Source organism: Balaenoptera physalus, assembly GCF_965194825.1.
Source record: "Balaenoptera physalus genome assembly, chromosome: 12".
NCBI lineage: Eukaryota > Metazoa > Chordata > Mammalia > Artiodactyla > Balaenopteridae > Balaenoptera > Balaenoptera physalus.
Genome location: NC_138897.1, coordinates 62,667,342 through 62,694,980, shown reverse-complemented (window position 1 = coordinate 62,694,980; position 27,639 = coordinate 62,667,342). Strand labels below are relative to the sequence as shown.

The 27,639-nt window shown below is 38.6% G+C and overlaps 1 protein-coding gene and 1 pseudogene across 3 annotated transcripts in view; one reads left to right on the top strand and one right to left on the bottom strand.

Moving 5' to 3' along the window:
- The window catches only part of DLGAP1 (DLG associated protein 1), an 850,590-nt gene that overhangs the window by 31,665 nt on the left and 791,286 nt on the right, over positions 1-27,639 (top strand). The window lies entirely within an intron of this gene.
- LOC309640231 (serine/arginine-rich splicing factor 10 pseudogene) lies at positions 1,061-6,842 on the bottom strand (annotated as a pseudogene). Its single transcript has one exon. The product of its transcript is annotated as a serine/arginine-rich splicing factor 10 pseudogene (transcript).

Sequence of the window (27,639 nt, the reverse complement as noted above, 5' to 3'; positions counted from 1 at the left end):
AGGAAGCAAATACCCATAGAAGTGAATATTTACTGGTTTTGGAAGAATTGGTGGGTCACATTTAATGACAGCAAAAGAACAATTTCATGATTTTTTTTAGGTTTGAGCTATAAAGTGTACTCTGTCCTAGTAGTGTCTAAAAGATCACTCTTTTACGAGTTAGATATCAATCAAAATAAATCTTGAAAGATGCATTTTGTGGGCAATAACGTCACTAATCATGATGCTTAATAAGATTAGAACCTCTTCCAGAAACAATTAAATTTTATAATTTATGTGTATAAGTTTGTACGTGTAATTCATTCACAGTCTCATTTACCAAGCATACATACACATAATTGGCTTTTTTAAATGGCTTGTAGAGTATATTCGCAGCTATAGGCTAGTATTTTCTTAAATAGTGAATGTTTACTACACTTAGGAATAAACGTTTAATTCTCACTTATTATATAAATAGATAATGCTAGTATTAATATTTTTACTTAGGTGGCTCAAGTTTCTTTCACATTTGGACTTTGCTTTATTTAGCAAACAGATATTTGGCTTTTATCCCCAAATTCATTTGTATATATTGCTTTATAGTTTTCTTTTTTATCTATCAAAAGATAGATATCTATCAAAAGAAAATTTATGGCTAATTTACCAGTGAAATGTGTGAAACTTTGAGGGTTATAAATATATTTGAAGAAAAGTTAATATGTGTCTGATACATTAATTCACTTTTCAGTTATTTAAAAATATTATAAGTAAGCTCACTGAAGAAAAATTCAAAATTATAAATAAAATGAATTGATAAAATCCCAGTGATCCTATTAATATTAATATTTGTATGATCAACTCATTGAGATTATTTTAGAGGTACCTTTTTATTTACTAAAATACCATACATGTCATTTAAAAAACTTTTTATTTGAGGATATTGCGAATCCTTTTACATGCTATAAACATGGAATTATATTACCAATTTTGATGGCTATACATGTCATTGATTCAATATATATGTATATATGCATGTGTGTGTGTGTATATATATATACATATATATATATATATATATATATATATATATATATACACATACACACACGCACACACACATAATTTAAATCCTATTTAAGCCCCTATTGTTGAGCATTTTAGGCTAGATCCAGGTTTTCTTTTCAAATAATAAAAAGACAGTGGTGAACATACTTGCACATTCATGTATGAACCACATCTCTTTTGGGGATAAAGTTCTAAACTTGCAATTGTTTTACTAAAGGCAATATGCACATTTTCAAGCCTGTTTTTTTTCCTTAGCTTTGCCAAATTGTTTTCCAAAGAGATCATGCCAATGTAACTTTTGTTACTAGTGTGTGAATATCCTTTCCCCAATCCCTTGCTAACAGTGAGTCTTATTATTTTATACTTTTGACGGAGTGCTTGTAGTGAGCTGAGTGGTGGCCCCCCAAAAGATATGTCCACGTTCTAACTCCAGAACCTGTCAATAACACCTAAAATGGCAAAAGGATGAACATGGCCTTATAATGCAAGGATGTGACTAAGTTAACAATCTTGAGAGGAGGAGTGTATTCTAGATATCTGTCTGGGCCCTAAATGCAATCACATAAGAAAGAGGCAGAGGGAGTTTTGAGAGGGATACTGAGGAGGAGAAAGTACTGGGAAGACAGAGCAGAGATGCTACCACAAGCCAAGGAGTGCTGACAACTGTTAGAATTTGGAAGAGGGAAGGAATAGATTCTCCCCTAGAAGCTCCCTAGGGAATGTGGCCCTTTCAACACTTGGATTTCAGACTTCTGGCCTCCAGAACTGTGACGGTATACATTTCAGTTGTTTTAAGCCGTGAAGTGTGTGATGATTTGCTACAGCAGCCCCAGGAAGTTAGTCCAGTGCTGTACAGAATTCACTGTTTATGAAGAGGTATTATTACAGTTTGAAGGGAACATTTCTGAACCAAATTCTCAAACATCATCAATAACCTGGTCAAGTTCCCACTTCATCTTTAATATCGGTTTATAATTCTCTCTTATCACCTCGGTTGTCTTCAGTAGGTACCAGAGCCTTGGGTCACCTCTTTGTCTCTGCCCACAACTAAGTTCTCCTCCCTCAGAAAGAATCACCCGTGCCTGAGATGTCAGTTACTTCTCTGCACTAAGACCCAAATTCCTCTTTCTTCCTCACATGTCACTGCTGAGCTGTGACTAGACGGTGGCTTTCTGGATAGCTTATTAGCACCTCAAAACCAGCCTACCTACTGCTAAACTCCCTGTCTTGCTCCGTGTAATATATTGTCTACCGTGGTGATTCATATGTTTCTCCACCCAGATGTTTAAGCCAGAATCATGCTTCTTAATTATCACTTCCATGTGGAATTGCTCACAAGGCACTCTTGATAAGCATTCTTAATACCTCTGTCCGTTCCATCTGGATTACATGATGAGACACCATCATGTATTGTTATCTGTCAGAGTTGCCATCTTGATCCGTTGTACTGCCCCCAGCCCCAGACACCTAGTAAATATCCTGTATAGTGAAACCAGAAACTTGTAACAAAAACTGGCTGTGTCACTTTGTCATTCAGCACCTCGTTACAAGATAAAATATAAACTCTTAGGAATGACAAATGAGGTCTTTGCATCTCTTGTTCCTGCCATCATACCTACCTGTCTTTGGAAAACTCTGCTCTAATAATCTGAACCAACTGCAGCTTCCCAGTTTGCATGCCACAGCTTCCAGCTTTGCTCAAGCCATTCTGTCCTTGGAATGTCTCCTTAATTTAGATAACTACTAATTCCTTAAACCTTGATAAGAGGTCTCCTATATCTGAGAAGCTTGCTTAATTCCCCCACTTTGGTATAGCGGCATTTCCCTGTGGTCCCAGTTTGATACTGGGAGTGGTAACTTTGATAAATCTGTTTGTCTCCCCATTAAATTGTGAGGTTCTTGAGGGTAAGGGCTGTTTGTCATCCTTATCTCCAGTTCTACCAAGATGTCTACTAATTATTAGAAATTAACAAAAAATTAGCTGATATATATTAAGTACTTAATTTATGCCAGACATTGTGCTAAGGGTTCTACATAATCACATCTAATCTTACAACACCCCTAGGAAGTTCCCTTCATTTTGTAGGTGAGGAGTTTGATCCACTGAGAAGTTAAGCGAATTGCCTGATACACATTTAGTACAAAGTGGGCCCATATTTGAATACTGGTGGTCTGACTTCAGAGTCATTTTTCTAATATAATCCTTTCAATACCATAAATTTCCTTCTAAGCATTGCTTTAGCTGCATCCCACAAAATTTGGTATGTTGGGTTTTCATTTTCTTTCAGTTCAAAATATTTAAAATGTTCCCTGACATTTCCTATTTGGCTCATAGGTTATTTAGAGGATATACTTTTTATTATTAATATTTTTTGTCCTTTACCTGATACATTATATATATTTTATTTTATTTATTTTTTTCCTTCATTTTGTTTTTATTATAGCATGTTTGCTTAATTTACAGCAAGCAGAAAATAAGCTGGGTCTTGTTTTGATCCAAACATTGATGTTTTAAAGGTTGTACACAATATTGGTTAAAAAGGACATATAAAAATACCTTTTTAGAAGCTTCTATAAGAAAGAAAATACAAAGTTTAACCCCACAACTTTCCTCTTTGCTAGAACTGCAAACTACTGCTACAGTTTTAAATAGACTTTTTGTTGTTTAAACTATACGTCCAGGAAAATCTAAAAAAATTAAAGAAACATGCATATAAATGATTGCATAGCAGAGCATGAACATTAACTGCAAACAGTAAAGAAATGAACGTTAGAAATACTATCAAATATACAAAGGTTCTAGAATCAATCCTTTAAACACATTCCACAAACACTATTTAAAAACCACCTTTTGTTCTTTACAGGCAAGGCCTAGATTACTAAAACCAAAATTGAAAAAAAGTAGTCCTCTAAAAGGAATGGTTTTCCCACATTTCTTACTTACTATGCCTGTAAGCAAGCAATCTAAAAGTTTTAAAGATGCCAGCTTTTATTCTGAAATGAGATTGGACACGTCAAGTCACTTTTTATTGCCCCCAAATGATCTCATAGAGAGATGTTAGAAATTATAAAGAGTTAGGGTATTATTTTCATCAGGTACTACACTGATAATCAAAAACTCAAGAGATGTGACTTTCTTAAAATTAATTTTTTCCAGAATTATTTTAAATCTCATGGCACCACAGAATCACTTAGAATGGGAGTGTTGTCTTTTAACTTGCCTCACATTAAATAAACCGAGGTGTGAAGAACAAACCTCCTTCATAAACATATGGGCAAATTTTGATACAAATGCACACACCAAATGCTTTAAGCATCAAAATTCAGTCCTTTTACACTATGTGCACACACAAATCAAACCTACTTTGAAACACTTTACTTGCTTTTAACAGCAGTAAGAAAACTAAGCAATATTATGGTCAACAATGCTCCTTAAAGTTTAGAGTAACTGCGTAAGAGCATTCTTTTCCCTTAAAATTATTTCTGCCATCATCAACCTGCCCAAATTTTAAGGTGAGTTTTTCCGACGTTTGTATGGTTCCAAATCTTCACAGAAACCAGGAAAGTGAAGGCTCCGTGTTTCAATCAAAAACTCTATCTCCCTGAAAATGCTACTTAACCCAGTTGACATCATTTCCCAAGACAGTGGGGTTAACAAAAGAACTATTCCACACTATGCCAAAAATTATCATCGTGGGTCTAGACATCTTGACGAGACCAAAGGTCCACCCTGAACCTAAATGTGTCTGGTCGGTCAGTGTTGTACGGTGGCTACAACTTCACTTTTGTATCATTCTACCTTATTGGCAAGCTACATTTCTAGGTTAACAGTTCTACCAAATATGGATATGAAAGGTTATTTTTAATAAGACAATGTTGCAAATTATGGTCAACCAACATCTTTTCACCAATACCTCAAGTATTAAAAAATGAGAATCATTACAAAAATATACAGAGACACCACAAATTGGTAGCTGCCCATAACATTAAACAAACTGGACTCTTAAGAGTGGCTTCTCAACAGCATTTCATTTTAATAATAACCATTGCCTGGTACAGGGAAAACTGACAAGTGTTTTTTAAGCATCATTGCAACACTGTATTCCTGATAATTTAAGTCAACCAAACTGGGAGTAAATGAATGATACATGCCTAAAAATATCATGGTTTATACTATCAGTGGCCACTGGACTTAGGACTAGTCCAAGACCTTGATCTAGATTTTGACCTAGACCTAGACAGTGATCTTGACTGAGATTTGGATCTAGGTGGTTCTTTTTTCCTTGATTCCTTTTCATATCTTGAGCCAGACGTATAATGTGTTTTGGAATCTGTTTTAGAGGTGCCTCTAGTTTTGGTGTGAGATGCAGACCTAGAACGTGATTTAGCCTTCATTTCTTTCTTGGGCTGGGACTTGGACCATGATCTTGAATTGGATTTGGATCTTGAAAAAGATTGATTTCGGTGTTTGAATCTATCATTGTCGGAATGGCTTCTGCTACGCCGTGGTCTTCCAGTCGGTCTACTGTTTCTAGGACTATAAGATCTTCTGTCGTTGTAATCAAAGGAAGGAGTTCTTGATCTCCTTTCAGTAACTTCAGCTTCTAGAACGTCTGTATCTGTCATAATCATCATAGCGTGCAGAGCTATACACATTCCTCCCTTCCTTGGCTTTCATCTGATTTGGAGTCTTTTGATCCCCCTGTGCAAATGTATTTCAGTTTGGCGTCCACAAATCCATTTTCTGTCCAAATTATGTAAAGCATCTTCTGCATCACGAACATCCTCAAATTGAACATATGCAAATCCTCTTGGACGGCGAGTGTAGAAATCAAGTGGAACATACACATCAACTATAGGACCATAACGACCGAATTTACGTCTCAAATCTTCAGACCTGGTATCGTCCGCAAATTCCTTACAAAGAGAGACGTGTTGGGGGGACACAGGTACGGGGACATGACGGCGGCGTGAGTCTCAGCAGGGACACTAAGGGACTCAGCAAACCGTCTGCACCTCCGGCGCCGGATCCTCAAGACACACACAGCCAGAGAGCTGCGCTACGACCTATTTTATTTATTTTTTATGGAAGTGTAGTTAATTTACAATGTTGTGTTAGTTTCAAGCATACAGCAAAGTGATTCCATTATACAGATAAATACATATGTATTCTTTTTCATATTCTTTTCCATTATAGGTTATTACAAGGTATTGAGTATAGTTCCCTGTTCTATACAGTAGGTCCTACTTTATATTATTTTTATTATTTCAAAATTTTAAGTTTTCTTAATAAGCCAGCATATAGTATATGTTGGTGAATGTTTCATGTGAAATTGAAAAGATTATGTGTTCTGCTGTTGTCCAGAGGGGTGTTCTGTAAATGTAAACAGAAATTATGTCAAATAAGTTGATTGCATTGTTTAGGTCTTCTGTGATCTTACTAATGTACTCTGTCCTTGTTCTATCCCTTCGAGAAGAATGGTGAAGTCTTCAACTATAATTGTGGATTTGTCTGTTTCTCTTTTCAGTTTTGCTTCATGTATCTTGACGTTCTATTGTAAGGTGCATGTGCATTTAGGATTGTTGTGTCTTTTTGGAGAATTAACCCCTTTATCATGCCACGATGTCCCTCTTTATGACTAATAATGTTCCTTTTTCTGAAGTCAACTTTATCTGTTATTAATATAGCAACTTCAGCTTTCTTTTGGTTAGTGTTTACGTAGTTCATTTTTTAATTCTTTGTGAACTATCTGTATCTTTATATTTGAAGTGTGTTTCTTGCAGACGGCATATATTTGGTTCTTGCAGACGGCATATATTTGGTTCTTATTTTTTATTTTTTTTACTATCTATCTTTTAAGCTGCTTTCTATTTGTCGCATCTGTTGTTCCTTCTTTTTTCTTTTATTATATTCTCTAATAAACAGCATGTTTTATAATTTCATTTTATCTGTTGTATTAGCTTCTTTATTCATTTGTGTTAATGTTTTAGTGTTTGCCCTATGATTTGCAATAAACTGTACATCTTTAATTAATTAGAGCCACCAATCAGATGTCATTTTATCACTTCACACGTGTTATGTAAGGTCTTTTCAAGGATCTTACAACAATATATTCTCTATTCCTCTCTCCCATCTTTTGTGCTTTTTTTCCCATAAATTTTACTTTTACGTATGCTATAAACATACAGTATGTTGCTACTATTTTTTACTTTAGACCGTTTTATTTTCAATCAATTAAAAATAAGAAAAAAAGAATTTTATGTTATATTCATTGATTCCATTTTCAACACCATTTCTTTGTGTCGATCCAAATTTGTTTCCTCTCATATTCCTTCTGCCCGAAGAACTTCCCTTACCACTATTTGTAGGGAAGGTCTGCTGGAAATGAATTATGTCAGTTTTTCTTTTTCTGAGAGTGTCTTTACTTCTTCATTTTTGAAAAATATTTTCACTGGGCATAGAATTTTGGATTGACTTTTTTTTTTCTCTTTCAGCATTGCATTGTCTTCTAGCTACAATAAGTCCACTGTAATTTTAATCTTTGTTCCTCTGCATAGAATGTGCCTTTTTCTGTAGCTGCTCTCTAAGATTTCCTTTTTTTTCTAAAGTGGAATTTGTTTGCTTTTTATCCTGCCTGTGTTCTCTGAATTTCTTGGATCTGTGTTTGCTTAGTGTCTGGGTTTTTTTTGTGTGTGTGAATATTCTTTTTTTAAAATTTAATTTTTATTTTTATTTTATATTGGAGTATAGTTGATTTACAATGTTGAGTTAGTTTCAGGTGTACAGCAAAGCGATTCAGTTATACATATACATATATCCATTCTTTTTCAGTTGCTTTTCCCATATAGGTTATTACAGAATATTGAGTAGAGTTCCCTGTGCTATACAGTAGGTCCTTATTGTTTATCTATTTTATATATAATAGTGTGTATATGTTAACCCCAAACTCCTAATTTATCCCTCCTTCACCCCCCACATTTCCCCTTTGGTAACCATAAGTTTGTTTTCCAAGTCTGTGAGTCTGTTTCTGTTTTGTAAATAGGTTCATTTGTATCATGGTTTTTTTAAGATTCTACATATGAGTGGTATCGTATGATATTTGTCTTTCTCTGTCTGACTTACTTCACTTAGTATGATAATCTTTAAGTCCATCCATGTTGCTGCAAGTGGCATTATTTCATTCTTTTTTATGGCTAATATTCCTTAGTGTCCATTTTTAATTTTGGAAAATTCTTGGCCATTATTTCCTCAAATATTAGTTCTGCCCTGGGAACTAATATTTCCTTCTGGGATTCTCCTTCTGGGATTCCAATTACATAGTGTATTAAACCATTTGATATTGTCTCACCACTCTTGGATACCCTGTTACGTCCCTCACGCACATGTGTGCACGTGCACACACACACACACACACACACACACACTCGTCTTTCTTTCTGTATTCCGGTTTGAGAATTTCCTATTGATGTATCTTCAAGTTCCTTGATTTTTTCTTCAACTATGTTGAGTGAATCTGTTGACGGCATTCCTCACCTATTTTTAAAATTCTGGCATTTTCATTTCGTTCTTATAGTTTCCACCTTTCTGCTGAACCTTGTAATCTGAGCTTACATGCAATCCTCCTTTTTCAGTAGATTCTTTGACATATCAATCATAGTTATTTTAAATTTCCTATCAGGAATTTTCACCATCTGTGTCATAGTTGAGTCTGGTTCTACCAATTGCTTTGTCTATTGGGAGTGTGTTGTTTTTTCTTGCGTTTTCATATGCCCTGTATTTTTTGTTGTTGTTGAAATTTGGATACCTTGTGTAGTTCAATAGAGACTGAGGTAAACAGTTTTCATGCTTAGAAACAGGCATGTCTTTCCTTTTTTCTAGCCCTTTCATGCGAGAGTTTGAGCAATCTAGTTAGGATGTAGGTTACTCTTGAAGTTTGTTGTCTCTATCATGGACCTCAGTGAGCCATGAGCTTCAAATTCCCCTAGTGGTACCTTGTGTTCAGGATCAGGTTGGGCTGTCAGAGGTGTTTTGTTTTTCCTCAATGTCTGCTCTGTTCTCAGCTTGAGATTTCTTCTTAGCTGAACCTCATATCAGGTCTCCTTCCATATTTTTGTTCATCTCTGAGCAGTGTTCTCTATGACTTGAGCTCTGTTAGCATTTAGCATCACTACTGAGTGGAGACTGTATCCCTGGGTGTTTGGGGCGTGGCCTCCTGAGATCTCCTGCCCCTTCCCCATCTGTAATTCTGAGCCCAGCGTGTATTCTTTCTCCTCCCTCAAGAGTAGGTTGTTGGTTGTTCTGTTTGATTTGTTTTCTTCCCATGGCTGCAGTGGGTATTCTCCAGTACTCAAGGCTGGTGGGGTTAGTTCCTCTACCTCCAGAAGATGAATGCTTTAGTTCTGTAGGAGAGATAGAGGGGAAGGTTCCAGGTGGAGTTCTGTGTGCTTCACGTGGGAGTTGCTATTCCCTTTTCCCAGGTATGCATTACAAGGGATGCTTTACTTAGACATTTTCTCAGCTTTTCTGTGAGCACTTGGTGGGGATTTGTGGAGACATTGACCTGAAGGTGGCTGGACTCCTCTAATTTCTGTGACCTCCAGGGGCTTCTAAATCTCTTGCCACTTCACCCCTAGCTTCCGCCCTGACTGAAGTCTTCTTCCTGGTGCCTGGATGTGTCTCTCACAAGTACGCACAGCTCATATTATTTCTCCCTGCAGTCAGCTGTCTTTCCTCAGATGTGAGGCCAGTTGTTTGCCTCACAACCTCAGCTCTCCTGTGGGTACAAAACAGTCATGAATTTTCAGTGTGTCCAGATTTTTACTGTAAGTGTGGCAGTACTCTTTTTCTTCCTTTCCATATCCCTGAGTGGAAATTAAAAGTCCCCAGAGCTCTTATTTTCTTACTAAATCATTAAACTAAGGCAACATTTACCAAACCTTAAAGTTTCAGGACCCTGTTACATAAAATTTATTGAAAACCCCAAAGGTCTTTCATTTCTGTACTAGATGATCTATAGATAGATAGATATTTACTGTATTAGAAATTAAAACATATTTTAAAATAATTTATTAATTAATTTAAAAATAAAACCAATAAACCCATTATATATTAACATAACGTTTTTGGAAAATTAAACGCATCTATAGAACAAAGTATATTTAGTGATAAACATTTTACTGATTGTTTTATAATGTTCCAAATCTATTTCGTGCCTGGTTTAAGAGACAGTGCAGTTGGAATTTCGTATCTCCTTTCTGCATTCAGTGGGTTGCTGTGTGACATCATATAACCTCTGGAGAATTCCACTGTAAACTCATGGAGGAATGAGAGTGAAAAGTAGAAATGATGTTTTAGCATTATTATGAAAATAGGTTTGACTTTGCAGACCCTCTGAACAAGATGGGATTGACCTCCCCCAATAGGAGGAAATGAAACTATACCCCTCACACAAATGAATATTTATCCAGTGTGAATATTTATCCAAGTCCCAGTGTGTTAGAAGGTTCAGTTTTCTTATAACATACTACACTTCTGAGATCTTAGGAAAGAGAAAAATATAAAGGCAAATGTGGATCTAGTAAAGGACTGAAGTCATGTTTGAACCTAGGTCCACCTGACTCTAAGCCTATGTTCTGTCTCCCATGCCCTTCTGTCTTGGATGGATTGGAAAACAGGTACACCAAAGTCCACTCCACAGTTAGCACCTGTTTCCTATAGCATCTACATTGGTCTTCCCCAAACTGGGAACAGCATCTCACACCCTGTATAGCTACAAATAATGTTTAGAAGATTGTTGGATCTTATAGAAAGGTAAGTCATGAGCACTACCTTTGGATATTTAGAATTGTATAGGTCTGTATGTATACAGGCAATTCATAGGTTTCTTACTGTTTCATATATTAACCAAGCATGTTTAATACTTTTTAAAAGTTCCCCTTGTATGTTGTTTTACAAATATGTTATGGCTATCAACGTGTAACTTTTATTTTTCATGAGTGAAAGGAATTCAAAATCTGGAATTTGTTATCAATAAAATGCTCCTGTTTTGATATTAGCAGCCTGTTAGCAGTCTAACCTTGGTACAGTTCATCTTTGGAACTTGCAATTATTATAAGTTATTCACGAAGGATGTAATTGTCAGGACACCTGATAATAAAGAGTGAGAGGACAGACAACATTATATGATGGAGTGTGAACATATGCTTTGTTCTTTCTTCAAGTCTGCTGCATCTTTGTTGAATTTCATGATGTATTAATATGTCACTGCATATTTAGGTCCTGAAGCATGAAATATATTCTAACCAGAATGCTTGCCAAGATACTAGTGCCAGAATTGGAATGCTGGAGTGTGCTTATTGAACAGCACTAACATACTAAATAGGTTGCAAGTTTATATTTTACCGTGAAGCCTTAAAGTGATTAAAAGAGGAGAGAGGGAAAGAGAACTGACAGGTTCTGTAAAAACTAAAACGGAATCAATTCTCAGGCACACACCAATATCATTCATAATGCAAATGTCCATGATATAAATAGCCTGCTTTATTGAACTCCTACTGTATTTCATTGTGTTAGGCTCTTTCCTGACATTGTTTCTGTCCTTCACAACTACCCTTGAGGTGGGTGATACCCCCATTTTACAGATGAAAAAACTGAGGTTCAGAGACATAAGAAACTTAGTCCCAAACCCCAAATTAGTAAGTGACAGAGCTTATATTTGAGCTTGTATCGGCTGAGGTGCAAAATCTATACATGTCACTTACATTCCACCAAGCTTTTTTTTTTTTGCAACAGTAGAGAAAAGGTAAGCCAAATTTGTAGTCGAAATATTAATATTTGTGCTTAGAAACTTGAGTTGTTAATTCTCTATTAAAAGGCAATTCATTATGCAGCATTATATCCTAAGGATTTGACAAATCTGTAACCTGATTCACTGCATACAAGTTTTCCGATTTAAAAAAATTAATTTACTAAGGTTTTTCAGGGAGTATGAGACAGAGACAGGGTACTTGCTTTAAAAGCTCTTTGAAAATTATTAATTGACTAAAAATTGTTCCTCTAATATTAACAGCTGTTATGTAAACATCATGTCCTTGGCCATAAGCAGGAGGAGGAGTGGGAAATTGTATTTCAGTGGACCCAGTGTTCAATCTTGTTTTGTATAATGTCACAAAATCCTGTACAGTGAGCATTATCTTTTCTTTAGAGACAAAGAGCTATAGATTCAGATGAGAACCAACTTGTGCAAATTGATGCAGCTCATAATTGGCAAAGTCAGAATTCATATATGAGAATATCACACGTTCATCTGACAATAAGAAGATGCCAGCCACCCTCACTTTGCTGAGAGGGACTATCGTCTCTACGTTACTTATTACGATTTTTGTAACAGAGTAAACATTTGTCATAATCACATTGATTATATACTATACTAAGCATCCCGTAAACGTAACTCTTTCATGTACTCCAAGTCAAAACAATTAGGTAACTTTATGTACTTTTTTATGAGTAAAACAAACTAAACTATTTCATCTTTATTTTGAAAGGCAATTTCCAGGACATGTCCTGGCAGTAGTTTAAATTTACTTTAATGTCTTCATAAAAAAGGAACCAAAATAAACATGTTATTGAATATTTTCTGTATTCTATCTTAGCGTTGTCTTAGGTCTTTAAATGGATTTTCTTATTTGATAATCACAAAAATTCCATTCGGTACTGTTTTCAGTCATATTGGAGATTGAAGAAATGAGGTCTATAGAGTTGTAACTCTGACCATCTTCACATGGTTAGTCTAAGTCTGGCATTGAACACACAGTGTCAGATTCAGAGCCTAAGGATGAAGAATGGTAATTGATACTTATTTTGATGATCTTGTGGCACCTCAAAAGAGAAATCCTTTCTGGATTGTCAAGAAGGATTGTGAAATGTAGGTTTCTAAAAAACATATTCTTGAAGTATAGAATATATAAACAATGCAGTAAACAGTTTCCAGCTGGATGTATTTTCAGTGATCACATCCATGTCAATAGCCCCCAGATAAGAACCAGAGCATTATTAGTTCTCTGGGAGCCCCTTATTCCCTCTTTGAGCCATTACCACCCTTCCAAGGAAACCTCTGTCCTATACCTAACACTATGTTTGTTCTGCCTGAGTTTGAACTTTATAAGAAATATACTGTGTGTGTTCTTTTGTATTTTTTTTTCTGGAAATCTTATACTTTATTTTTATTTTTTTAATACCTTTATTGGAATATAATTGCTGTACAGTGTTGTGTTAGTTTCTGTTGTACAACAAAGTGAATCTGCTACATGAATACACATGTCCCCATATCCCCTCCCTCTGGAGCCTCCCTCCCACCCTCCCTATCCCACCCCTCTAGGTCATCACAGAGCACCGAGCTGATCTCCCTGTGGGATACAGCTGCTTCCCACTAGCCATCCATTTTACATTTGGTAGTGTATATATGTCAGTGCTACTCTCTCACTTCGTCCCAGCTTCCCCTTCACCCCCTGTGTCCTCAAGTCTGTTCTCTATGTCTGTGTCTTTATTCCTGCCCTGCAACTAGTTTCATCAGTACCGTTCTTTTAGATTCCATATATGTGTGTTAGCATACAGTATTTGTTTTTCTCTTTCTGACTTACTTCACTCTGTATGACAGACTCTAGGTCCATCCACCTCATTACAGATAACTCAGTTTTGTTCCTTTTTATGGCTAATATTCCATTGTATATATGTACCACATCTTCTTTATCCATTCATCTGTCGATGGACATTTAGGTTGCTTCCATGTCCTGGCTATTGTAAACAGAGCTGCAATGAACATTGTGGTACATGACTCTTTTTGAATTATGGTTTTCTCAGGGTATATGCCCAGTAGTGGGATTGCTGGGTCATATGGTAGTTCTGTTTTTCATTTTTTAAGGAACCTCCATACTGTTCTCCATAGTGGCTGCACCAATTTACATTCCCACCAACAGTGAAGGAGGGTTCCTGTTCTTTTGTATTTGGCTTCTAACTTAGAAACTGACCCTGAGATGCAGATTCACATGCTGGAAGTGTACTGGGAAGTCCTCTTGGTAACCACCTGGAGGGAGTGGGTGAAGGAGGTTTCAGCAGGAGGAAACTGAATTGAGATGCAATTGCACCAAAGACCTGAGCCAGTCCCACATGGAACTCCAGGGCTGGGTGGCCAGGATGCGCTAGGGGCCTGGGTCCCTGTACCTCCACCTTGGCCATCTCAGTCTTGAAGGGGGGACTGGGGACTCTTAGAGTGCCCCCACTGGGCCATTGAGATTCGCTCCATTCATTTACCATTGTGGGGAAAAGCTCCCCAAGGGGAAAGGGGGAATAAATTGGAAATTTGGGATTAACAGATACACACTACTGTATATAAAATAGATAAACAACAAGGACCTTCTGTATAGCACAGGGAACTATACTCAGCATCTTGTAATAGCCTATGATGGAAAAGAGTCTGAAAAAGAATATATGTATATGAATCACTTTGCTGTATACCTGAAACGTTGTAAATCAACTATACTTTAAAAAGAGAGAAGATGGAAAATCAGAGGTTAAAAAACAAACAGATTCACTTTGCTATAAAGCAGAAACTAACACACCATTGTAAAGCAATTATACTCCAATGAAGATGTTAAAAAAACAAACAAAAACAAAAAACAAAAAAAAAACCTAAGCAATAATAAACTTAAAAAAAAAAAACCTCCTCCAGGATTTTGGTTGGTCTGTTTCCTCAAGAAAACTTGGAAGAGGAGGTCTAGTGGGGTAAAATGAAGCCGTTGCTTCAGCAGCTGGTCTCTGGGCCACAACTTGTCATCCCCTTCCTCTCCTACCAATTCTAGAGCCCCTCACTCACAGTTACAGCACCTCTGCTTGTCTGGACAGATAACCGAGTAGAGTGATCCAAATCATCATCTCTAAAGGGTCTGCGTTCCTGAACACCATGCCCTTCTCAGGCTGCAGCACTTGTCCATCTACCACCACAGTTGGTCAGGAGGATATAAAAAAATGCCCTGCAGGGACTTCCCTGGCGGTCCAGTGTTTGAGACTTCGCCCTCCAATGCAGGGGGCACGGGTTCGATCCCTGGTCGGGAAACTAAGATCCCACATGCCTCGCAGCCAAAAAACCAAAATATAAAAACAGAAACAATACTGTAACAAATTCAATAAAGATTTAAAAAATGGTCCAAATCAAAAAAAAAAATCTTTAAACAAAAATTAAAAAAAAAATGCCCTGCAAATTATCTGAGTGCTAAATATGTCCTTCACTGCCCTGTTGAGATACATCCGCTTATCTTACCCTAATGTTCAGAATCAAGTATTGCTGCCAGAATTGTGACTTCTTTCCAGGTCTGCTAGTCTCTTGATACAAGGTGCTCAGAGTGACGGGGGGGTGGGTAGCTGTAGTTTAAAGTTTCATTTTTCCCTTGACGTGTCCCCTTTGGAAGTGTTTCCTCTCTGGGAACCAGCCCTTTAGACCTTTGGTACCTGCAGTTTTGAGTACAGGAAGCACATGTTTCCCAAATGGGTCACTGGGAGAAATGTTAAATGAGTCACTCTTACATCCACCCCTTGGTTCCTAAACAATCATCATAATTTAGGGTATAGATTGCATCCTAGAAATATGGTGCCCCGTGCTGGCACGTTCCCATACCCAAGCAGGGACCTCAATTGCAAGTTCAAAAGGCCATTCCATCCTCTGTTGGGCTAGCAGCTTTTGGGTGGTGTGACATGTGATAGGACTGGTGGATCCTCATAGCTGTGTGTCTGCTTCCATCCATCATTTGATATATGTGGTCCTCTGGTCCAATGTGATATTACCCAGCCTCCTTTATCTGTGGAGTAAATACAAGCCCGTGGACAGTGGTTCTCTTTGAGATCCTTTGGGCACTGAAAGCAGACTCATACTTGGAGTAGGTATCAATTCCAGTTGAGATGAATCACTGCCTTTTCTAGAGTGTAAGGTTTCCAGTGTATTTCAGCTGGCCAAGCATCTGGTGATTCTCCCAGAGGGATAATGCCCTATTAGGGTATCAGTGTTACTTTCTGTTGCTGGCAAATTTGACAAGTGGCTGGGCAGTCGGTAGATCACGAGGATGTTGGCCCTGTGCACAGCATCCAGGTCCACTACCACGACCTCTCTGTTCATGTACCCATTGTACTACCGCTGGAGTGGTCAAGGGGCTGCTGGCTGATGTCAGTTGACCAGATCATCTGTCTGCCTGGTTGTGTCTTCCTCTTCTGTAGTGGCTGTTCCCTGGAGGGCTCTAACATAGGTTGACAAGTCCTTCAAGCTCTTCCTACTTCGTGCTCACTCCCATGGTCTTTCCAAGACCCTCTCCCCAGACCTCCTTCCTCTCAATCTTTCTTTTTTTAATTTTATTGAAGTATAGTTGATTTACAATGTTGCGTTAATTTCTGCTCTACAGCAAAGTGACTCGGTTATACACATATATATTCTTTTTCATATTCTTTTCCATTATGGTTTATCACAGGATGTTGGGTATGGTTCCCTCGCTATACAGTAGGACTTCGCTTCCTCCCAATTTTCCAGTCATTCTCCTTCCATGTAGCACTGCCTGGAATTTTGCATCCTGTATCCAATAGTCCTTGACACCTCTAAGTATTCCCCTTTCCCTAGTCTCTGGGTACTGAGTAAATGGTTGTAGACCCCTTTGTGGAAGGACTGGGTGAATCATTAACATACATACTTGCCATGGGTTTCTGGGTCCTTCTTAGGAACCCAGTTTTTCCGTTAGTTAATGGGCTTGGTGTCTGAAAACTGGCTCAGGTCCAGACGTTAGGCAAAGGATCGTGAATTTTTGTTGAGGCAGCCCTTCTCAACTTCCTGATTATCCACCTTTGATTTGTTTTGATCATATAATTGGACAGTATCCTTGTTGGCTGCCCATCTTTTTTTCCACAGAGGATGCTGAGTTTGATTGACCGTCCCCATTACCCTGAAAGGGTCACCAATTCCTGGCTGCCATTCTTGATGACAGTCATGCTCATCTCTGCTGTCAGGGGCATTGCTCGGTAATAGCATCTCCTACAGTCAGCCCTGGCGTAGGAGAACAGCACCATCAAGCATGTCAACATAGTCTGTACCTATCTAACTAGTACATTTCTTATGACTTTGGTAAACTGTGTGTCCTCCAGGACCTCCCACAGAATGTGGTCACCTGGTAGGTTTTCTGGCCTTAGTACATCCTGGAAAATATACTCTACCATGCCCACTTGTCTGTACATTTTGGTCCTTTTTTTTTCATTGTCTGCCATGGTGTGGACATTGCTTCCTCCAAATTTCTGAGAACTATTTTAGCAGCACGTTTGCACTGTCTTCTAGGTTCATGTTTAGGGAGTTACATCCTATATCGTGCATGGTTGTTCCCATATCAGTAAACTGTTCCTTATTAAACTGTATGTCCCTCCCCACTAGGTCTGGGACTCTCAGCATCCTACCTGGACCCCTCCTCTCAGCTCTGGCCATGCGCGTTTGTTTGGTCCCACAGCTCCTTCTAGTATTCTAGACTCTCTGCTCCCCCAGAAGACCCAGCACTTAGCCAGCCAGGTTGTGTCGTGACTTGACCTAGTAATTTTTCTGGCAGATCAGAGGGGAAGTGGACTGAGTTGTAATGGTGACATTTGTTGTCTTGCAAGGAGAGGCCTCAACATCATCTTTATCCAGGGACTGGTGCCAGCCTTAGAGAGGGGAGTGGCCCACTTTGTTAGGCCAAGGAGGTTCAGGGCAATCTCGTGATACAATATTTTCAAGTGCATTGACTGAGATGTTCTTATCTCGGATCTCAGGGTCCCTCTCGTTCCCGACAAGGGACCTGACCTTGGCGCAGCAGACTTGCTGGGGCCGGCTGAGCGGCCAAGTTTCCCCTTATTTAAGCCCAGATTCTCTGACTGCAGGAGCTGAGAGTCTCTGTATACGTTCACCAAGGAGGCTGTGTAGTGCCTCTTGCAAGATGAAGATACCTGCCACCCCTGCCGAGTCTCCCTGTATAAGCGTGACCCGTCAAGAAATGGCACTTATTTCTGCTCTCCTTGAATCTGGGCTGAGTTCGTGACTGGCTCTGACCAATAGGATGTGGCAGAAGTGATGGTTATGTTCCTGGACTTCTGAGCCCATTAGAGGCCTGGCAGCTTTCTCTTTCTCCTCGTGGAACCCAGCCACTGTGCTATGAGGAGCCCAAGCCACAGGGAGAGGTCACATGAAGGACAAGTGAGGTGCTCCAGTTGAAATTCTAAGCCGATGTCTTAGGCGTAAGCCAGAATCCAACGCCAGCGTAGGAGTGAACCACATTTCATGGGCCCTGAGATGACTCCAGGCAACACGACGTGAAGAAGCAAAGCTGACCAGCTGGGCCCAGTCAACCCACAGATCACAAGAGATAATAAAATGGCCGTTGTATTAAGCCACTAAGGTTGGGGTGGTTTATTATGCGTCAGTGGAGATCAGAGAGAGTTCGCCTAAGCTTTACGCTGCGCTGTACATTGGTGGCCTCAGTTTTTCATTGTCTTTCTCTAGTGTATCCTTAGCAAGAGCTAGCTGATCCCATTGCCCTTATAATGACTACTTCACCCAAATCTGTCAAACAGCCACGATATTGTACAGTGTCTTCCCTTCTGCCAGTAGAAGTTTTAATAATTGTACCATTATCGCATCCCAGGGGCTGTCAGTTCTCTACTGGTGATGGGTCCTCCTTGTTAGTTGTTGGGTGGGCGTTGTTACGCTATTCCTGGTATTAACCCTCTTAACTCGGGTCCACCAGGAAACACTCTGAAACTCAGAGGTTTGCAGGAGACAACAACATCTATAAGGGAAAGAGAGGAGCAGGTGAGGCAGGGGGAGAATTTGAACTGAGAGGTAGCGACACTAAGGGCCTCAGCCAAACCTGTGGGATACTCGGGACCAAGACCAGCCCTTCAGAGATGTCCTGCATTGAAGCAATAGTGCCAGGGCCACATCACAGCCATTCATGGGATGCCGTTGATCCCTTTGACAGAGGAATCCAGGCATGAGCCTTCAGCGGTCAACACTCCGGGCAGCCAGGAAAATGAATGCCTTGGGTGTTGGGGGGATTCTGTGTGGTACACCAGACCAGCCACTACAGTTTCTTTTGTTGATTGTAATGGTGAGATTCATCCATGTGGTTGAGTGTAGCTGTTAATTGTCTGTCCTCATTGTGTGACTATACTGAAATGTATTGATGGGTTCTGTTGCTCTGAACATTCTTGATCAGATCTTTTGATGAATGTGTATATATATGTAGGCGTATGTGTATATATTTGGGGGGATTATATACCTGAGAGCAAAATTGCTGGATCAGAGTAGATATGAATTTCCAGCTTTAGCAAATACAGTTTTCCAAGATGTTGTAACCAATTTATACTTCTATCAGGAATGCATGAGGGTTCCGTTATATATAGTTTCATATTTCCTTTTAATTTTTGGAAATGTGATACTTTTATATACATATATGAGTATTTCTAATAATTCTTAACTAGAATGATACATTATTTAGAAATCTTGGGAGTTCAGTAACGTTGAAAAAAGTCAAAGTTAATTTTATTTGGTTGTTTTGATATATTGGTATTGAAAATCTAGCTAGATTTATTGAATTTTTCTACCAATTTGATTTTTATCTGCTTAAAGCTTTAGCATATATAATTGGAGGATTGATTTCCTTTTACCAATGTTAATTTTGTGTGTCTGGATCCCTTCAAAAGGAGATACATCTGTAGTTATTAAATTTTCTAGATTTGTATATTCTTTGATAGAGGTAGGAAGACCAAAGTGTTATCATTTCTCAGCATGATGTATATCTTTGAGGGGCCCAGATTCATGGCTATCTTGCTGTGCTTGACTGCCTTCCACACATGAACTTCCCTAAAGATTTTAACCACCTTGGAAAGAAACAAATAAAAAATTTAACCATAGTCTAAGGTGTCGTCTTTTTTGGTTTTTTTTTGGCTGCATGGTATGTGGGATCTTAGTTCTCCGACCAGGAATTGAACCCACACCCCCTGAAGTGGAAGCATGGAGTCTTAACCACCGGACCACCAAGGAAGTCCCTGTCATCTTTTTTTTTAGCATCATTTTTTAAATGAACACTGTCAGTATACCAGAGTCAGGTGCCTTTTCTCACCTAGTATTTTATTATGGTTATTTTCCTTGTCAAAAGAAATCTGCATCATCATTTCATTTTATATATTCATGGTTTAGATATATCAGAATTTATTTAAATAACAGTGCTGAACATTTGGATTGTTTTCATTTTCTTGGCTCTTGTAAATAATGCTAATTATATATAAAAATATAGCTTCTCATGCTATTGTATCAATTAAGCTTAAATTTTGGAAGGAATTATTAGCTTGGGTTAAAGAGTTTTTCTAGATATTGTCAAATTACCTCCAGAAATATTCTTATTTGCTAATGTGTTACCTCTGCTGTTGGGTCTACAATTTTCCTACACTTTTGCTGTGGACACAGTATTTACAGTGTATCACTTTTGCCAGTCTGATATATGAATAATATATGTTGTTGCTTTAAATTTTATTGCTTGTTTAGTAGTGAGATGGAATATTTTAGCATATTTTCATTGGACATTTTGTTATTTCTTTTGCAAATTGTCTTTCATCTGTTTTTAATTGGTTCATCTTTTATCAATTACTACCAACTATAAACCCTTTGCTTTCCTATATGCCAATATGGCCTATATGCCATATCCTATATGTCAATGTCATGTTTGTATCTTGCCTTTGCTTTTCAACTCTTCCTGTAATTTTGACAAATTTCTTTTTTTGTTTATGGTTTATGCTTTATGGTTTAACCTGATGCTTTTAGGACCTTTCCAGCCCCCAGGTTTTCCTCTGATTTAGATCTCAAATTAGACATGTCAGCCAGAGTGAGATGCTTACTGGTCTAGTTCTGTGGTTTTTCATGGTATTTTCTATGCCTGGCATAGCACTCCACCCCCAGATGTACAAATATACACACCACTATAACTGCTATAAAGAATAAGCACCTGGTAAATATCAACCCTTTTGTCAAGACTTTGGTCAAAGATGACCGTCTCCTGGAGCCTTCCCTGAGTCTCCTCCCTTCCTCCTCTCTGTAAAGTTGATTGTTCTTTTCTCCTTGTTTCCTCTATCATCCTCAAAGTAACTATTATGAGACCTCCAACACTTTAAGCCTTGCATGCTCTTACTGAACTGTAAATTTTTTTGGACAAAATTTGTATTATGTCCATCTCCATACTCCCAGCAATGTAGGATACTTACACAGCAGATGTCTGTTGGGTACTTTCAGATACACGATTGATTGAAATGATTTGCCCAGGCTTGGAGGGCTGCTAAGAAGCACAGCCCAGCCTAATCCCAACATTCTGTTCACTTTTAAAAAGTTTTTTTATTGAAGTATGGTTGATTTACAATGTTGTATAAGTTTCAGGTGTACAGCATAGCTGAATATACATATATATATATATATATATATATATATTCTTTTCAGATTCTTTTCCCTTATAGGTTATTACATAATGTTGAGTAAAGTTCCCTGTGTTATACAGTAGATCCTTGTTAGTTATCTATTTTATACATAGTAGTGTGTGTATGTTAATTCCAGCCTCCTAATTTATCCCTCGCCCCCACCCCCTTTCCCCTTTGGTAACCATAAGTTTGTTTTCTGTGTCTGGGAATCTCTTTCTCTTTTGGAAATAAGATCATTTGTGTCTTTTTTTTATTTTTATTTTTACTGTACCCCATTGCCACTGTTCTGCTTGTGAGGTAGTGAGGACCAGGAATGGTTATCGTCTGCACAGATAATTCAATTCAGAAAGTTCACATCCTAATCCTTTCTTTTTCTTACCTAGTTTACACCCAGCTAGAACTTATTTAATTTACTTGTGTAAAGAAGAGATCTTTTTCTCCTTAAAGGGAAAAACTTGAGCAGCCAAATAATACTTTGGGATGGTTTTATGGAAGACTTGTCCATTTTCTTTAGACTTAAAAGTCCTCCCGCCTCCAGATTTTTTGTTTCTTACTGCAAATGTTACTTTTTTTTCCTTTTAACTAAATTGTGTTTTGCCCATTATTTTTTCTGGTTAGTAAAATTCGTATTGCTAAAGTGAGATTAAATTGAACGGTTATTGTTTTGTGGCTAGAATTGCATGGAATAAGCCACCTTCTTCCATAAAGTAAATGGATTTCATGGTTCAGCAACTAGCACAAAACTCATTTAATGTGACAGGAGAACATGATTTTAAAAGTTAAGATCCAGATGATCACAAAATCATTGACTTCTTTTGAGCTGGAAGTGACCACAGAAATTGTTCTTTCTTCAAATCACCAAAGTCAACATCGTAGAAATGTATTGATCTAGCTTTTGACTAAATTGCCTCTATTTGCATCCTCTCATAAGGCCACTAATTTTATATGGTTCTAATTTTTATAAGGTTTCTTCCTATATCAAGTTCTATTGGCCCCTTATCTCTCCATTGAATGCTATTTGTTGGGAACCTACTAACCTTCTCTGTTACTTGGACTATTGCAGTAGTCTAACTGGCCTTTTGTTCCCGTCCAACTCACTCTGTCCCACAACCACTCCCAATCCACATCCACACTAATTCTAATGTGCTTGGGGTTGCCAAAGGACATCTGCTTACCATTGCCTGTCTTCCTACCTGGTGAAAAGTTACCTGCCACTTCCTGGCAGTGTGAACTTGGATATTCACTAAACCTCTGTTACTCGATATTCTCAGCTATATAGGCTGATAATAGGTCTCCCACCTCACTGAGTGGTTTTACAGGTTAAATGGTGTGTGCAACAGCCACTATTACAACCACACCAGACCTTGTGGTCAGTGGCACAAGGTCCCAGACCTCTACATCTCTTCCATGGACCATCCCAGGGAAGGTCTAATCCCATCTCAACAAGCCTCCTGAATGGTATAGCCCCACTGGTGTGTCTGAGTTCTCTTCCTCATCAGCTATCTCTTGGAACTGAACACTTGCAGACGATTCTTTGCTCATGTGCTACTTATTGAAACTCTATTTATTCTTGTGCTAGTTATTGAAACTCTATTAGTTCTCTGTTTGTTCTATTTGTTCTTGTTTCTGCTCCCTGAGAGCAGGTGCATTTTGTTTGATTTCCTGTTCTCTTCAGCAGCAGAACAGTGCCCTTTGTAGCGGAAACTCAGGATGTGAGTGCTGTCATTTTCTCAACCCCCTGGCACCTTCCTTGGAGGCCAGTCTATTCTTTCAAGCTAGTTTTGGTTCCCTGGGAGGGACACCATTGATCCTAATGCCATCAGGGAAGCCACTGGACCCAGTCTCTGTCCTGAGGAAAAGTCTTCTAAACACATAAGCCAATTAGGTGAGACACAGTGAAAAAGCCACTTTGTATTAGATGTGAGAGTGAGAAAGGTCACAGGAAAAAATAGGAAGCTGTTATATGCCATCCCCACCACCCGTGTCTGTGGTTATATTTTTAAATTCTCAGATGGCAACACATTTTCTGAGACAGAGAAAGTTGGCACTTTGAAAAATATTTATTTTCTTGTTTTTTGAGTAGTGCTTGAGGCAGTGCTGGCCTGAAAGAAATATGGGGCTTTCTTCCTCCCTTTCCTTCTCAGTTAATGGTGGGTGTTTCTATGCTGTCTCCAGATCACAGGAAGTATCCGGAGGAAATGAGCTAAATCCACCACACGTGTTGACCACCCTTGGGAAATAGGCCCGGCGTTGCCCTGTGACTTCACCATTAGCGAATATCTGTGGCATTAGCACTGCTGCTTGGCTACAGCTTCTTTCTAGGTACTGATGACCAGTTTCAAGTTGTAGTTAAAAATTGTGTGGAAACTCCCTTTTCTTTTTCAACCACTAACTGCACCAAGTGCCGAAAGTCCACTTATGAATGTGAATGTTTTTCCAACTGTGTGGAGCTGAATATATTTCGTGTTAAGTAGATCTCTGATATTCTTGTTCTTTTTCTAGAGAGCAAAGGTACCCTTCTCCACCACGGTTATTCTGTATCTCAGCAATTTGCCCGAAGAACTGGTAGGATATCGTTGTTCCTATTTTTAGCTTTTATTTCAGGATCATAGGAATGCATGGGGAGAAGATTTTTTTTTAGTTTTATTGTATGTAAATTTTTTACATCCTTTTTTAAAAATATTCTTTTCCATGATGGTTTATCACAGGACATTGAATATAGTTCCCTGTGCTATACAGTAGGACCTTGTTGTTTATCCATTCTGTATATAATAGTTTGCATCTGCTAATCCCAAACTCCCAATCCTTCCTTCCCCCATCCCCATACCCCTGGGCAACCACAAGTCTGTTCTCTATGGAGAAGACTTTTTCTAATCATACGATGGATACCCTACATAATTGTCCCCCATAAACCATGTGGGGATGTTTCCTTCTGACGAATCTTCTGTGACTTTGCTATGTTTGCCAGTCCCTTCTATGTTTTCCACATATTATTGCATCCTCTGATTTAATAGGATTCGATGTTTATATCGCTATTTTTCCTTTGAAAGAATTAGAAAAGAAAGAGATATATGACAAAATTATGTAGACTGAGAAAATAGAGTCCATTCCAACTCATTAGATTTATTTTAACCCTAAAAGCTGTTTCCTGGTAATGTATGTGAAAGCATATGTTATATGTAACAGTCAATTCATGATATCTATACTTCTATTACCACCTCGTGTATTAACTGTGGTGAATATATGTATAGGTAACATCTTATGGAAAAACCCGAACAAACTTTTTGGCCAACCCTATATATTTGTTTGTTTATTTATTTATTTTATAAGCTTTATCCTCATTTCTTCCTTCTACCTGCCATTTTCCATTTTATTACTATCTCACAGAGCAGTTGGCCTGTGCCCACTAAATGCAAACTCATTTACATAATTATTAGAAAGGAAAACTGTCTTCATAGGAAAACAATCAAAATGTATTTCCAACTAAGCAGGAACTGACTTCTGTGTTATCTAATGCTGTTAAATGAGATTTCATTTGCTCACACTGCTTACTGCATGTCATTAAGCGTTGTCTGTTCTTTCCAAGTAAAATGTCCTGGAATATCGATAGGCTTGTAGAAATAAACTGCTGGATAGGACTTCCCTGGTGACGCGGTGGTTAAGAATCCGCCTGCCAGTGCAGGGGACACGGGTTCGAGCCCTGGTCCGGGAAGATCCCACATGCCACGGAGCAACTAAGCCCATGTGCCACAACTACTGAGCCTGTGCTCTAGAGCCTGTGAGCCACAACTACTGAGCCTGCGTGCCACAATTACTGAAGCCCACGCACCTAGAGCCCGTGCTGCGCAACAAGAGAAGCCACCGCAATGAGAAGCCTGCACGCTGCAATGAAGAGTAGCCCCCGCTCGCTGCAACTAGAGAAAGCCCACACAGCAATGAAGACCCAATGCAGCCAAAAATAAATAATATAATAAATTTATATATAAAAAAAAAAAACCGTTGGATAAAAAACGTTTTCATCACCATCTCCAAACCTCTGCCCCTTTCCTCCCTCTAGAGTCGTACGACTTTGGTGTCTAGCAAGAAGCCTGCCTCATTCAACAGTGGCCATCTGTGGGGTCTCTACAGGCCCCAATCCTGAGAGCCATTTAGCAGAGGAGGAGTTTTGACTGGAATTGGGATGTTTAGAGGTTGATGACCGGATAGTGTGGGAAGTTGCAGCCGGGACCGAGCAAGTGGGAAGAAGGGGCTGCAGAAGGGAGCCAGAGAGAAAAAAGGAAAGTGAGATTCAGTTCTCTGTAATATTGCAGAACCTAACATGTATACACACAACATTTTGTCTCAGAATATCAAATCGATCCTACAAGTCAGCCATGGCCTCTGAACTAGAGTTTGGCAAGAAGAAAGGAAGAAGGAAAGAAGGGAGGAAGGAAGGAAGGAGGAAAGAAGGGATGAAGGGGGGAGGGAGGGAGGGAGAGAGGAAGGCAGGCTATGTCCATTCCAAGAGACAACCTCAGCCTTTTTTGTAAATTTTTTTTAATTTTCATGAGCATGAGAACAAGGCTCCTTATTTTAAAATGTAACAAAACATTGGTTTGCATAATTGAAACATTTCTGAAAATGTAATTTAGAATTTGGCAGGAATATAGACTTCACAGGGGAATGAAACTTTATCATCAGAATTTTTATATCTTGAAATGCATGGTGAAGTATTGCCTATCATTTCAAAAAAAAATTCGTTTTTTTTTTTTTTTATATTAAGTACAATGCGCTCTAAGCTCTCTCTCTCTCTTTTTTTTTTTAATTTTATTTATTTATTTATTTATTTATGGCTGTGTTGGGTCTTCGTTTCTGTGCGAGGGCTTTCTCCAGTTGTGGCAAGCAGGGGCCACTCTTCATCGCGGTGCGCGGGCCTCTCACTATCGCGGCCTCTCTTGTTGCGGAGCACGGGCTCTAGGCGCGCGGGCTCAGTAGCTGTGGCTCACGGGCTTAGTCGCTCCGCGGCATGTGGGATCTTCCCAGACCAGGGCTCGAACCCGTGTCCCCTGCATTGGCAGGCAGATTCCCAACCACTGGGCCACCAGGGAAGCCCCGAAAATTCTTTTTTAAATTGTTTTCTTAAGGAGAATTTTTAGCTAAAGACCTTGCTTTCTTTTCTTTTAAAACACGGGTAGCATTAAACATCATTTTTATATTGCTGAGTTTGAAAGATGAATTAAATAATTAGAATTGCCATTATCTTGGTCAAATTATATTTTCCGAATTTTAAAAATTCAGCCCCTATTTTCTGGGTATATTCTAGTTGATCATAAACGAGTGGCCTTTGTGGCAGAAGTTCAGTACTTTGTTTACAGACCAGGTAAACATTCCATTCCATTAATCCCCACTAGTGACTAACTACTCACATACGATAATGGAGACTTCTGAACAGCCGTAGTCTTTATATTATAAATTGTAAAGTAAATTAAGCTACTTTGAAATTTGCTGACATTTCCAAACCAGTACTAATGATACCTCACGTCAGTTTATTTAGAAAATAAGCCTTTAGTTTACAATATTATTCAGCAAAAAAGAAAAACAAAAGGTAAAGCTACTTTTTAATCTGATATTAGCCAGGGCCAGGGTTCTGCCATAACTGATAGATTGATCCATTATCTTTTGCAATATGATACTAAGTGAGGATTCCAAAATACGCAATATTGTTGGAGATAAAAACGTCTATAAATCTGTACAGTTTCCATCAAAGCTGGCTTGACCTATAAGCATTCTAAATGATTACTTTGGGAGAGAAGCAGGGAAATTTTGGTGGGAGCTGTGGGGAGAACAATGGGCCAGACCCCATAATTTGCTGGCTACAGACCTCATTATGGCAGGCCTTTTGACTTTCTCTAATATTGCCTGTGGAATTTTGCCCATGGTTCGCCTATGGGAAACCTCTTTAAAACTGAAATATTGCCTAGAAAATGTGAGTAGGCGTAAAGTGAAAAGTGAATATAATTTACAGCATAAAAAAGTCCTACCTGAAAGGTACACAAAATGGCAACATTTAGTAGGAACTTCAAGTATTTGAGGATAAATCT